At 42.7% G+C, this 13,937-nt stretch overlaps 1 protein-coding gene across 1 annotated transcript in view; it reads left to right on the forward strand.

Annotated features, from left to right (window-relative positions):
* Window positions 1–4,464: 4,464 nt before the first annotated feature.
* The window catches only part of LOC111978933 (junctional cadherin 5-associated protein-like), a 33,889-nt gene continuing 24,416 nt past the window's right edge, over window positions 4,465–13,937 (forward strand). Inside the window, exon 1 of the mRNA XM_024009180.1 lies at window positions 4,465–4,527. The gene's annotated coding sequence lies outside the window, so the exon portion shown is untranslated. The remainder of the gene's footprint in view (window positions 4,528–13,937) is intronic.

The raw sequence follows: 13,937 nt of genomic DNA on the forward strand, positions 1-13,937 counted from the left end.
TTTAGTCTCTGCTCTAGATAATGCCACAAAAAGAGCTCTCATCCCAATTCCATTAAAAAGAATATTGCCCATCTGCCAGTAGTCTGGTTTCTATTATTTGTCCCCTGTGTGCTCCACAACCCCATATTTTGCATTCACAGGCACTACTTACATTTCATAATGAGAGGCCAATGTGTGTGAACCCTGCCAGGCCAAAGCTATAAGAGCAATGGAAATGTATGCTTCTGTTCGTGGAATGAAGTAAGGAAAGTCTCTGTTTGAATCTGAGATTTTGGGAGATTGTTGCTTTGCTTCGCTTTAGCTGTGCCGGTTGTGAGAGCAAAATGCATCACTTCTGGGGACACTTCAACCTCTCACTGGCTGTGTCCCGACCCAAATGGCACCTATGCACTGCACTACTTCTGAACAGGGACCATCGGGCCTGTGGTCAAAAGTAGTGCGTTATGTAGGGAATAGGTTTCCATTTGGGATGCTACTGCTATCTCCCCCTCCCGTGGCTTATCTCCAAGGAATGCCAGTGAGTCACAGAATTCCAACTGGTAACAGAACTTTGGTGCTGTTTGGTTGGTGCCCCGTGAGGTGGCGATCTGTACAGTACTCTAGATGGAATTACGTTTGTATGCGTGGGACATTTCTCACCCGAGTGCTCATTCTTTGATTAACTATGTCGTGACAATTTAAAAAGGTCTTGAATACATTACATATATTACTGTGTTATGCTTCCGTGTATACAGTACCAGACAGTGGGTGTCCTCAAAAGTATTTACCACGTCAAGGAATAAAACCCCTTGTCTTTTTGTTATGTCTTCATAGTACAAGTTAGTTCTTTGGTAGCTTCCCCATGATTTGGGCAACTGGAGTGTACTTTATTTTGCACGGGACATTTCTCCCCATTTGTAACAACGAGCACTCWTTTGAGAAGGATTTGACCCCATGGTCCATAGGGCTCTGGTCAAAAGTAGTGCACTATATAGGGCATTGATTCCCAACGCTGGTCTTTGAGTACCCCTGATAGTACACATTTTTGTTGTAGCCCTGGATAAACACAGCTCTCGTTCAGCTCTTTGAGGGCTTGATGATTAGTTGAATCAGGTGTGCTTGTCCAGGGTTACAACAAAAGTGTGTACTGTTGGGGGTACTCTTGGACCAGGATTGGGAAACACTGATATAGGGAATAGGGTGCCATTTGAGACACAACGATGGTCTCCATATTATATGGTACTTATGTGATGATAGTTTCTAATGTTAGCCTTTCCGGGGTCCAAAACTGTCTATCAACTAGATAAACCACACGGCTCTACCAACTATTTGTAGCAAAAAACAAAATGGCAGCTCTATTTCTATAGTCTCCTTTACTTCTAGATACACTACCGTTCAAAAGTTTGGGGTCACTTAGAAATGTCCTTGTTTTTGAAAGAAAAGCATTTTTTTTGTCCATTTTTAAAATAACATAACATTTATCAGAAATACTGTGTAGACATTGTAAGTGTTGTAAATTACTATTGTAGCTGGAACCGGCTGATTTTATTTGAMTGGAATACCTACATAGGCGTACAGAGGCCCATTATCAGCAACCATCACTCCTGGTTTCCAATGGCACGTTGTGTTAGCTAATCCAAGTTTATAATTTTAAAATGCTAATTGATCATTAGAAAACCCTATTGCAATTATGTTAGCACAGCTGAAAACCGTTGTTCTGATCGAAGAAGCAATAAAACTGGCCGCCTTTAGACTAGAGTATCTGGAGCATCAACATTTGTGGGTTCGATTACAAGTTCAAAATGGCCAGAAACAAAGAACTTTCTTCTGAAACTCATCAGTCTTTTCTTGTTCTGAGAAATGAAGGCTATTCCATGCGAGAATTTGCCAAGAAACTGAAGATCTTGTACAACGCTGTGGACTACTCACTTTACAGAACAGCGCAAACTGGCCCTAACCAGAATAGAAAGAGGAGTGGGAGGCCCCGGTGCACAACTGAGCAAGAGGACAGGTACATTAGAGTGTCTAGTTTGAGAAACAATCCAATCATAAATCTATAAATCTATACTAAATCTATACTATCTGACTGAACTGTCTAGTTTGAGAAATGGATGCCCCACAAGTCCTCAACTGGCAGCTTCATTAAATAGTAGCCACAAAACACCAGTCTCAACGTCAAGAGTGAAGAGGCGACTCCGGGATGCTGGCCTTCTAGGCAGAGTTGCAAAGAAAAAGCCATATCTCAGACTGGCCAATAAAAAGAAAAGATTAAGATGGGCAAAAGAACACAGACAGACACTGGACAGAGGAACTCTGCCTAGAAGGCCAGCATCCCGGAGTCGCCTCTTCACTGTTGACGTTGAGACTGGTGTTTTGGGTTTTTGCCATTTGGGTCACATATTGTGTCTCCAGTCTTATACAACTTCCATAAGACCCAAGTGCTCTTTTGGCTTTGCGTTTCAACATATGAACTTCCCATTAATCAGAAGTGGTAATTTTGCATTGAAAGGATTTTATTACCCTGTAAATCAACCCTCTGTTCTAAAATAGGCCCAACATGGCTTCAGTTAGGGTTAAAGCACCCATGGACCACCAGACATTGTGCCATGTGGCAGGAAATGGGTAAGGCTGAACGATTTCCCCTCTGTACTTTAATGATATGCTCCTGTTACAGAGTCAAACACTGCTAGCTAGCAGTATAGACCTGAGTTCAAATACTATTTCAAAACATTTCAAATACTTTGAGCTGGATTGAACTTGAATGGCACAATAGAACTAATAGAATAGTTTCAAATCTGTAAACCCTACCTTATCTGGCACTCCAGGCAGGGCAAAGCAAAAACTCAAAGTATTTGAAAGTGCTGGAAGAGATGATGCAGCACTCACTCGGAGCCTGGTTGTTCCTGTGGCGGGAGATACGGCTGCTTGTCATCGCCTAACCCAAATGGCACTCGATTCCCTTTGTAGTGCACTACTTTTGACCAGGGACCATAGGGTTTAAAGTAGTGCATGATATAGTGAATAGGGTGCCATTTCAGATGCATCCATCATCATGGAGTAAATGAGTCCAAATATACAAATGAAAGACTAATACGCACTCTCTACAGTAAGAAAAGAGGCTACTAGACCCTTTCTACAGTAAGAGGAGAGACTAATATACCCTCTCTAAAGTAAAAACAAAGACTACTGGACCCTCTACAGTAAGAGAAGAGACTAACATATCCTCTCTACAGTACATTATATTCCTCTCCTCTGAGAGCAGTACTGGTACTGTACTACTGACTGGCACTGTACTACCACTGACAACATTCATAAAAAACCATGTACTATCAGAGCCCAGTTTTCCACAGACAGCACAGCAGCATGTTCCCTCAGTGCTAATTTGTAACTGTATGGCAGTCAGAGAGCTGAAACATGCCCTTGGTGGTGCATGGCGGATGGTGATGACTCGCCAGTGAGTGTCCCCCCCTCCCGTCCAATGCCAAGACAGCTTGGTTAATTAAATGCACTCTGTTCAGACCTTCCTTACTGTGCCAACTGTGACATACTGCACTTAGAGGGAACCCGTGTGTGCCATGACAGCCTCACCGCTCTCTGAAAGATGTGTTTTTATTACAGACCAACCAAGTGTTACTGTAAAGCTCTGAAGGCAGATAGAAACAAAGTGTGGATCCCAAATGGAACCCTAGTCCTTATATAGTCCACTACTTTTGTCCAGGGCTCTCGTTAATAGTAGGTCAAAATTGTAGGTCGAAAGTAGTGCACTGTGTAGAGCATATGGTGGTATTTGTGATGCAAGCTAAGACAACGTAGGCCTACAGTAAATAGCAGAGGGAGGGGATGGAGGACTTCCAATCCAGTCATCAGAAAAGAAAAGCTTTATTTTCCCCACTTTTACGGTGTGCGATCGGAAATAACATCAGAGAGCAAAAGGACACATTTACACTGCTGATTGGAAGATGAAGTTGCATTGTATTGTTTTTCAGTGGCAGTATAGTTCATAAATGGCACTTTATTCTTTATACTGTATAGTGCACTACTTTTGACCAGACCTGTTCAAAAGTAGTGTACTATATAGGGAATGGATGTCATTTGGGACAGTAAGAATTGGTGTCATTTGGGACACAGCCATTTGGGATGCACGTTACATGGGCAAGGTGCCCTAGCTGTGGCTAGTATGCGGTGTGCTCCCTGTCTGTATGTGTATGTGCATACCTATGTATACCCATCATGTATACTCATGTATACACAGTACCTGAATGTATTTCAATATAAACACACAATGATATGGGAAACATTTATTGCTGCCTCTGGCAAGAATCAAAAAAGTTATTACACAGTTTGGAAGAAACCATTTTGAAATCCCTTTTTAACGAACAACGAACGCACAGTGTAGCGGCTGGTTTAGCGCGAGAAGAACACACTCCACCCTGGCAACGCGTCCTCCCCTATCGTTATAGGCATGCTCAGCAGAAGGGCTGTGCAGTGCTCTCAGCGACTGAAGCTGGGCGCAGGGGAAATGCAACCGCCGCGCCAAACATCTTCCAGGTAGGATGCGTATCTATGCCATTAAGCGTTTATAACGATCTCGCAAATATGTATGCGTTTTTTGTATACTAGGAGTATTCTTTACCATGCAGATGTTGTTTTTTTCAGGGGAGGGGCTGTCTATTTTTGCTTCACGTACAAGGTAGCGCAGGGTGGCTGTTTGAGTCTTGGTAAATACACACACACTCAGCTAAGACGCATCTGCAAAAGCCTTAAAATTAACGGCGCTTTAAATTTGCACTCGGAAAATGTTCACCCTTTGGTGAATTAACATTTAACAACGGTTGATGGCGAGATCTGAATGTGTATTTTATAACATGATGGGTGTATTTCGGGGAGCATGTACAATTGCAATGGGGTTATGATTTTGGCTAACGACTGTTCGTCAATGCACGACCGCTCACATTTTCAACTTGCAAGTATCGATATTTTTTTCTTCTCATAGGCGCTAGTAGCCTATATAGCCTACCTGCAGTAACCTATAGCCTACAGTCTAAAGCAATGTGTTTTCTGTGGAGTGCAAAGCAGACTTGAGAAATCATTCTTAACAGGTCAATTTTATGTATAGGCTGTATCAGTTAACACTGCATTATAGCAAGGTTCTATAGAGTAGGTCATACCGTAGCCTACTGTATCTACCTAGTCTACATAGTAGCAGGATCTGTTATTGATTGGCAGTGGTGGGATATAGTAGGCCTTATCTGTTTCAAATGATAATGCCTCCATAGAGGCATGTGGAATCAAATATCTAGGAAAAGGTCCAAACATAAATACTGGGTTTCAACTTAGATGGCAAAGTTCATAAACCCGCCTAAGCCGTAGGTCCGGTATACAGGCCTGTTTGACTTTTAGGTCTCCAATAAAACGGCATGGTAGATTTCCATCATAAGGTAAGAGTTAGGATGCATGGTGTTGCAAGGGCTGCGTCCCCAATGGCACCCTATTACCTAGATTGTGCACTATTTTTGACCAGCGCCCATGCCATTTTGGGATGCAAACCTGGCAACAGTGGGGCCTCACTCAACATAGCCAGGAGAGCTGAGGGAAGGGGAGGGGAGGAAGAGGTGTGTGCCAGGTCAACAGCAGACAGTAACTCTGGCAACCTCAGCATTGCCATTTTACCCTGCATGCATTGAATCAGTCAGGGTATCAGTCTGTACCGTATGCCATTGCCTTTTCTGCTGGAGTTTGCATGGCGTTCCTCTTCCAGTAGTGACCTTGCTCAACGAGGCACTGTTTAGTGCACTATTTCAGTGCACTATTTTTGACCAGAGCCCTAGGGCCTGGTTAAAAGTAGTGCACTATATAAGGAATAGGGTGCCATCCGGGATGCAGTTACTGAATGGTTTCAATATAGCCACATCTCTCCTTCAGCTCCTCAAAACTAGTTTCTCTCTGTAGGCTACACTTTGTTTGGTCTGCTGGCTTGTTTGACCATGGCAGCAGAGAGAGAGAGAGAGAGAGAAATTGAGCATCTACTTTCCATTGTGTCAATTTAGACTTGCCATATTTACTCTTCTACATTGTGCCTGGTGTGTGTGCTGGTTTCCAATGGAAACCCTTGAGATATTGTGTGTGTTATTGTAGAGAAGCAGGCAGGCAGCAGGTGCTTCAGCTGTTTTGACACCACACACAAGGGGCCTGGAGTCATCAAAGGGCATGTAGGCTATTTTAGATGTTGGAGATGATTTGAAGATGTTATTTACTCAAAGTTCTACCTCAAGTGCCACCTTTGGGGTGCTTACTAGAGACTCATAAAGTGAGTCCCAAAATGGCACCCTATTTCCTGTATAGTGCACTACTTTTGACCAGAGCCCTATGTGCACTATATGCAGTGGTCACAGCAGTGGTCACCAACCTTTTCGGAGTCAAGATCACTTTCGCCGTCAAAAAGCAAGCCGAGCTCTACCGCTCAGATAAAAAACAACAACATGGAAAATGTAAGCCTATGCAACATTAATAAAAACAGTCTGTAGGAATGAAATTTGTACAGTAGTGCTAATACATTAGCATAGCATATTGGCTATATTCTAGGCCTGCCAATATTGTTCTTCTCAGACCATATTAWATTTCAAAACTCGAGCTTTGATAACAAAATATATCACTTGTATCACTTGTGAGGCATAGCTGAACATAAATWGAAATAATTCGCTTTTTTATTTTACTGGACTAATGGTACGGTAGCTGCCATCTGTTGGTCAGTCTCAGCGGAGGGAGGGAGAGAGCAGCAGAGGGTCTGCCTCTCATGGTCCCTGCTCTCTTTTCCTCCGGTGAGACTGACCAGAGGGGATACCGTCCTCCCGCTGGTGGCTAAACTCGAGTCGCACTTCATTATTTCTGCCTCATGCACAAATTCATGTTGTTCATATAACCAGAGAAAGTGAAATATCCCTTGACATTAAAATAAACATGAGGAAGTGTTCATAATAAAAACGCAGGGCAATCGATACACTTGGCTACTAATCCAGTGCAGCTTCAGCGCGGGAGTCTGGAGAAGTGCGTTTTATAAAAACAGTGTTGACAGTGCTGCATGAACTTGAACATACAGCTCTTTGCTGTATTCTTTGACAGTTTCTCTCTGATCATGGTTTTAAAAGTTTGATCTAGCCACAGTTCTCCTGGTCCGCCAGGTAGGCGGAGTTTTGTCCCTTCAGACAAATGAAATGGTTCAGAATGCGAACAATTTGCCTACCCGTTGCGCAGGGTTTCTGAATCAAGTGTTCCCTCCCGGTAAAAGAGCAAGCCTTTATCGTTGGCTTGTCTGCATAMATGTTTGGTGACTGACTAGGAATGCCGAGATGATTGAACAGTCGATCGCAAACGACCGGTTGGTGACCACTGCTTTACAGAAAAAAGACATGATTTCACATGTGGAAAATGTGCAAAACAGGTGTTTTTGGAACACCTCACGTCGTCACGCTTTCATATGTAGTTTCACGTCATCACACGTTGCTTTACATGTTACATTAACTTCACATGTGATCGCATGAATGCATGTGTCTTTTTTCTGTAAAGGGTAGGGAATAAGGTGCCATTTGGGACATATACAATGTTTTTAAATTATGAATGTGCCAAGGTCAATTCGAGGTCATGAGAATTTGCCGGAATTATAAGTAGACTGAAACTGAAGAAAGGTAATGTAAATAGTGCATGGCAAGTGAGAAATTACGTGGATGTACATAATGTACAGTGATATGACCCTTGTCCATTTAGTGGTCCCTCTGGTTCAAGATGAAGATAAAGTGAAAAGTGCTTCCCAAATGGCATCATATTCCCTTTATAGTGCACTACTTTTGACCAGGGCCTATAGGGGTCTTGCCAAAAGTAGTACACTATATAGGGAATAAGGTGCCATGTGGGATGTATCCACAGATTTATTCCTGCATAATAAATAATTGTAATAACTTGTATCAGGAAAATGCAGATATGAATCAGCCTTGCTAACCACAGTTTGAAGGTTAAATGTTTCTCCATTCTATGACTATATTATGAAACACTAAACCCACACCGTGGCTACCTTTTCCCCCCACCAACTACGCCACCTAACTAGAGTCTTGTTTATAATGAGCAACTAGACTTTATTTGTGTCCCAACTGGCACCCTTTTCCTTATATAGTGCACTACTTTTGACCAGGGGAAGGACCCATAGGTCTCTGGTCAAAGTAGTGTAGTGTATAGGGAATAGGGTGCCATTTGGGATGGAAGCTTTGAGTTGTTTTGATGCCCTACCAAAAGTGCTCCACGGACATCTGTTGCTGACTTCTCCACTGCTTTGGGTTTGAAATTGTGTGCATTTGTTTATGGCCGAAGCCATCTGTTTCGAACAAGCAGCTTCCATCTGTTTTCGAACACGCAGTTTAAAACGAGCAATCTGGATTCGCTACGTTGATACATTTCTCCAGCGCCATCCCTTATCTTTTAACCAAAAAAGTGGCAGGGTGTACACTTTGGTTTTTGTTTGCGTCCCTGATGGCTTTGCAGTGTCGATCTTGTTAGAACAGTGTTTCTCAATCCATTCCCGTGGGACCCACAGGGTGTGCACATTTCTGCTCCAGCCCTGCACCAACACACCTGATTGGGGTAATCACCAAACCCGTATTAGTTGAATCAGGTGTCTTAGTTAGTAAATGTGCTACCCTGTATTGAGGAACACAGACTAAGGTTCCGTTACCTGTTGCCATGTAGGACCGGTTAAAATATCCTTTCATGTTGCTGTCATTGAAAAATGGTGTGTAGTCCTGTTAAAGGGACAGTTCAACTTAGTTATCAAAATTTTGGTCACCGAAACTAAAAAAAGAACATGTTTTCCTGTAAGCAGTCTATGGACAGGGTAAGACAGCAATCCATGATTTGGTTTAGTTTACCTGGAGACTGTCTTCGAAGGCTAACTTAAAGTGAAAGGGGGATACCTAGTCAGTTGTACAACTGAATGCAATTCAATTGAAATGTGTCTTCCGAATTTAACCCCAACCCCTCTGAATCAGAGAGGTGCGGGGGGGGGGGGGGGGGGGCTGCCTTAAGGGGGGGCTGCCTTAATCGACATCCACGTCATCGGCGCCAGGGAACAGTGGGTAAACTGCTTTGCTCAGGGGCAGAACAACATATTTTTACCTTGTCAGCTTGGGGATTCGATACAGCAACCTTTCGGTTTCAACCTTTCGGTTACTGGCCCAACGCTCCTACCTGCCAGGCAACCATTTTGTAATTTGGGTGAACTACCCCTTTAAGTTGCACCTATACATGTGTAGCAATAATGTAATTACACCAGTAACAACATTTAGCATCAATGTTGTCAGTCGTAATCACAGCGCAACAGTGCAACTCTTTTAATCTTCTGGGTACCTAGAAACTATTCTGTCAGCCTGGAGAGTCGCTGGCAAAGAGTTTACCTAGTGTGCATCCCAAAGTGCACTCAATACTTTATTTAGTGCACTACTTTTGATCCAGAGCCCTATGGGATAGATTCAAAGTGGATTGTAATTATTGGCCTGTCCAAGCACTCATATTGCTTTTGACTTGAAATTTGTCCCTTGAGTACTGACTTTTTCATGAAAACTGAATGGCAAGCCACCATTTACATCTAAACCGGATCACAGCATTTGTTGCTTTATAAGCCATGCCACTGACATCTCCAGGCTGGCTGAGTCTGCGACATGCACTAATTAATTCATCAGACAAACGAGGCTGTTTGTAGGGACGTCAAACATTCAACCTGCTGCACAGACCCTGTGGATGCTCTCGTCTAGAGCGCCTGGTTAAATTGTGCTCATGAGCAGTTTTTTTAATGTCTAAATGGGTAAACTAGTTAGAAAATATGTGATTCTTAAAAAAAGCTGTGAGTTTGCTTAATTTGCTATCATCCCAAATTAAGATGTTGAATTATTTTGCCATATCTAATTAATGTATATTGCGCCACTTTCCATGATGTGGACAGTATGTGTTACTACATTACACAAGCTGACATTTTGACCACATCGAATTGGGGTGGAATTGCACATCCTTTTTACCTCAGATTGGGGGTGTTAGTATAAAAGTTTATAGTCAACACGATGACACAAGATCGATTGCGTCAAGCAGATCAATATCTGCTTTAAAAGCAATTGGTTTTGTACTGTTGATTTTGTCATCGCGCTGGGGGTCACAGCACTAGAGAGCAGCTATCATTTTCGATGAGTGATTTATTGCCACTTGACAAAACAGGCTTTTGGGGGCATGTACGGTAAGGTACATGTAAGGTGCTCGTTTAAAAAAATACAAAATAATATGATTACTATTGTTTGCACATGTACGTGTAGATGGTACATTTTATGTTCTCAATATATCACAAACTGTTTCTGCGTATTGGTTATSGATTAGGACACTCAAGACTTTTGTCATTCATTAATATGTTTTGTCAACAGGAAGCAGCGACAGTATCATTTTAAACTTATGTTTCAGGAATATAAATGTAACTTTCAACATACATTTCCAACGGTATTGTACCTAATGAGGTCAAAACTGACGAATCGGTCCAGAAATGTGTCGGGATTTATTTATTTTGATGATCTACCAGTAATCACCCAAACTGGTTTGCCCTCCCTACTGTTTATAGACACAAACACACACACACACACAACACACACACACAAACACACACAACCACACACCACACACACCACACACACACACACAACACACACACACACACACACACACATACTACTTTCTTTGTAAAAAGAGACCTGCCTAATTCTCCCTTGAAACATTGTTTTTGGGGACTCCCGAGTGGCGCAGCGGTCTAAGGCACTGCATCGCAGTGCTAGAGGCGTAACTATAGACCCGGGTTTGATCCCGGGCTGTATCACAACTGGCCGTGATCGGGAGTCCCATAGGGGCGGTGCACAATTGGCCCAGCGTCGTCTGGGTTAGAGGAGGGTTTGGCCTGGGGGGCTTTACTTGGCTCATTGCGCGCTAGCGACTCCTTGTGGCAGGACGGGCGCCAATAGGCTGACCTCAGTCGTCTGGTGACTGGAGCCCGTTGGGGAGATGCAGCGATGAGACAAGTTCGAAATTAGGGAGAAAAAGGGGGTAAAAACAAAAAATAAAATAAATAGTTTGTGTTTACTAGACTATATTACACATTCTGTTAAAATCAGACTCCAAAGTGATCTGTTCTTGCAATTTGTATGCTATGACATTTGATATTTAGATATGATCATAGTTTGGATGTAGTGAACTACTTTTTCAAGTTACTTTAGTTAATTAAACTATATTTTTCTTAAGGGGAGCTTTAGCGTAGCTTCACTTCTAATTGGTCAACTATATTTTCAGAGTAGCTTCCCGAACACTGCTCCCGAGCAATGTTGCAAGTCACTCAACCAGGACAAACACAATGTTTTGGGATGTAATTCAAAACTTTTCTTACTGTACAATACCACTTTTCAGTTGATACATTTYTTTCATGTCAAACATTGAGGCATTTCTTTTATCTGGCAAGACAATTTAATATTATTAAAATGACTGGCACTACAATTATTGTCAGAAAGAAGAGCAACAAGTATTCAAATCATAAAATATATTTTAAAACTTTGTTTTTGAATGGCATCTGTTTATAGCAACCCCTGCTGTGCTAATCTGGAAACAGATTGATTTTGACTGAGTCAGTCAGAGACAGAGAAAAAATACACAGCCATTCAATAAATACTGAAAGGAATGTGTTACAGGTTTGCGTCTCAAATGGCGCCCTATTCCTTATTTAGTGCACTACTTTTGATGAGAACCCATAGTCTCTGGTTAAAGTAGTGCAGTATGTAGAGAATAGGGTGCCATTTGGGAAACAACACACTGGAAACACACTAAACTACTATTCATTCTATTCAGTGCTCAATCTATTATAGGAAATACATTTTCACATAATATACTAATTATATTTTTTAGAAGAGACTTCAAGAAAATTACTTCTAGGTTCAAGAAAATGACTGACCTCCGGTAGTTTGATCGCTAGAGGTAGTGCCTGGTGTAACTTGGCCGTAACAGGAACATGTACAAAATACAAATAGTCTACTGTCCGCCCTCCAGTGACCTAATCAGACATAACAAGCTCTGAAACTGTGTGTGTCCCAAATGACACCCTATACCATAACCAAATTGCACCCTATTCTCTAAGTAGTGGGCGGCAGGTAGCCTAGCGGTTAAAGTGTTGGGCCAGTAACCGAAAGGTTGGACCGTTTGGGACAGTCTTGACAGAATGTTACCTGTTTCCTGTCTCTCTCCCCTGTTTGTTCTCCCCTACATATAAAGTGCATTCGGATAGTATTCAGACCCCTTCACATTTTCCACATTTTGTTAGGTTACAACCTTATTCTAAAATGGATTAAATTAATGTTTTTCTTCATCAATCTACACACAATACCCCATAATGGCGAAGCAAAAACAGGTTTTTAGAAAAGTTTGCAAATATATTAAAAACGGAAATACCTTACAGTATTCAGACCCTTTGCTATGAGACTCGAAATTGAGCTCAGGTGCATCCTGTTTCCATTGATCATTCTTGAGATGTTTCTATAACTTGATTGGAGTCCACCTGGGGTACATTCAATTGATTGGACATGATTTGGAAAGAGACACACCTGTCTATATAAGGTCCCACAGTTCACAGTGCATGTCAGAGCAAAAACCAAGCCATAAGGTCGAAGGAATTGTCCGTAGAGCTCCGAGATGGGATTGTGTCAAGGCACAGATCTGGGTACTAAAACATTTCTGCAGCGTTGAAGGTCCCCAAGAACACAGTGGCCTCCATCATTCTTAAATGGAAGAAGCTGAGCAGGCGGGCGAGAAGGGCCTTGGTCAGGGAGGTGACCAAGAACCCGATGGTCACTATGACAGAGCTCCAGAGTCCCTCTGTGGAGATGGGAGAACCTTCCAGAAGACAACCACCTCTGTAGCACTCCACCAATCAGGCATTTATGGAAGAATGGTCAGATGGAAGCCACTCCTCAGTAAAAGGCACATGACAGCCCACTTTGAGTTTGCCGAAAGGCACCTAAAGGACTCTCAGACCATGAGAAACAAGATTCTCTGGTCTGATGAAACAAAGATTGAATTCTTTGACCTGAATGCCAAGCATCATGTCTGGAAGAAACCAGGCACTGCTCATCACCTGGCCAATGCCATCCCTATGGTGAAGCCTGGTGGTGGCAGCATCATGCTGTGGGGATCTTTTTCAGCTGCAGGGACTGGGAGACTAGTCAGGGTCGAGGGAAAGATGAACGGAACAAAGTACAGCGAGATCCTTGATGAAAACCTGCTCCAGAGCGCTCAGGACCTCAGACTGGGGGGCGAAGCTTCACCTTCCAACAGGACAACGATCCTAAGCACACAGCCAAGACAACGCAGGAGTGGCGCAGCGGTCTAAGGCACTGCATCTCAGTGCAAGAGGCATCACTACAGTCCCTGGTTTAACCCAGGCTGTATCATATCCGGCCGTGATTGGGAGTCCCATAGTGCGGCGCACAATTGGCCCAGCATCGTCCGGGTTTGGCCGGGGTAGGCCGTCATTGTAAATAAGAATTTGTTCTTAATTGACTTGCCTAGTTAAATAAAAAATAACAGTTCGGGAGAAGTCTCTGAATGTCCTTGAGTGGCCCAGACAGAGCCCGAACTTGAACCCTATCGAACATCTCTGGAGAAACCTGAAAATAGCTGTGCAGCAACGCTCCCTATCCAACCCGGCAGAGCTTGAGAGGATCTGCAGAGAAGAATGGGAAGAACTCCCCAAATACAGGTGTGCCACGCTTGTAGGCTGTAATCGCTGCCAAAGGTGTTTCAACAAAGTACTGAGTAAAGGGTCTGAATACTTATGTAAATCTGATATTTCACTTTTTTATTTTTAATACATTTGCAAAATTTCAAAAAAAAATGTAGATTGATGT

The sequence above is a fragment of the Salvelinus sp. IW2-2015 genome, linkage group LG19, assembly GCF_002910315.2.
Source record: "Salvelinus sp. IW2-2015 linkage group LG19, ASM291031v2, whole genome shotgun sequence".
Lineage (NCBI taxonomy): Eukaryota > Metazoa > Chordata > Actinopteri > Salmoniformes > Salmonidae > Salvelinus > Salvelinus sp. IW2-2015.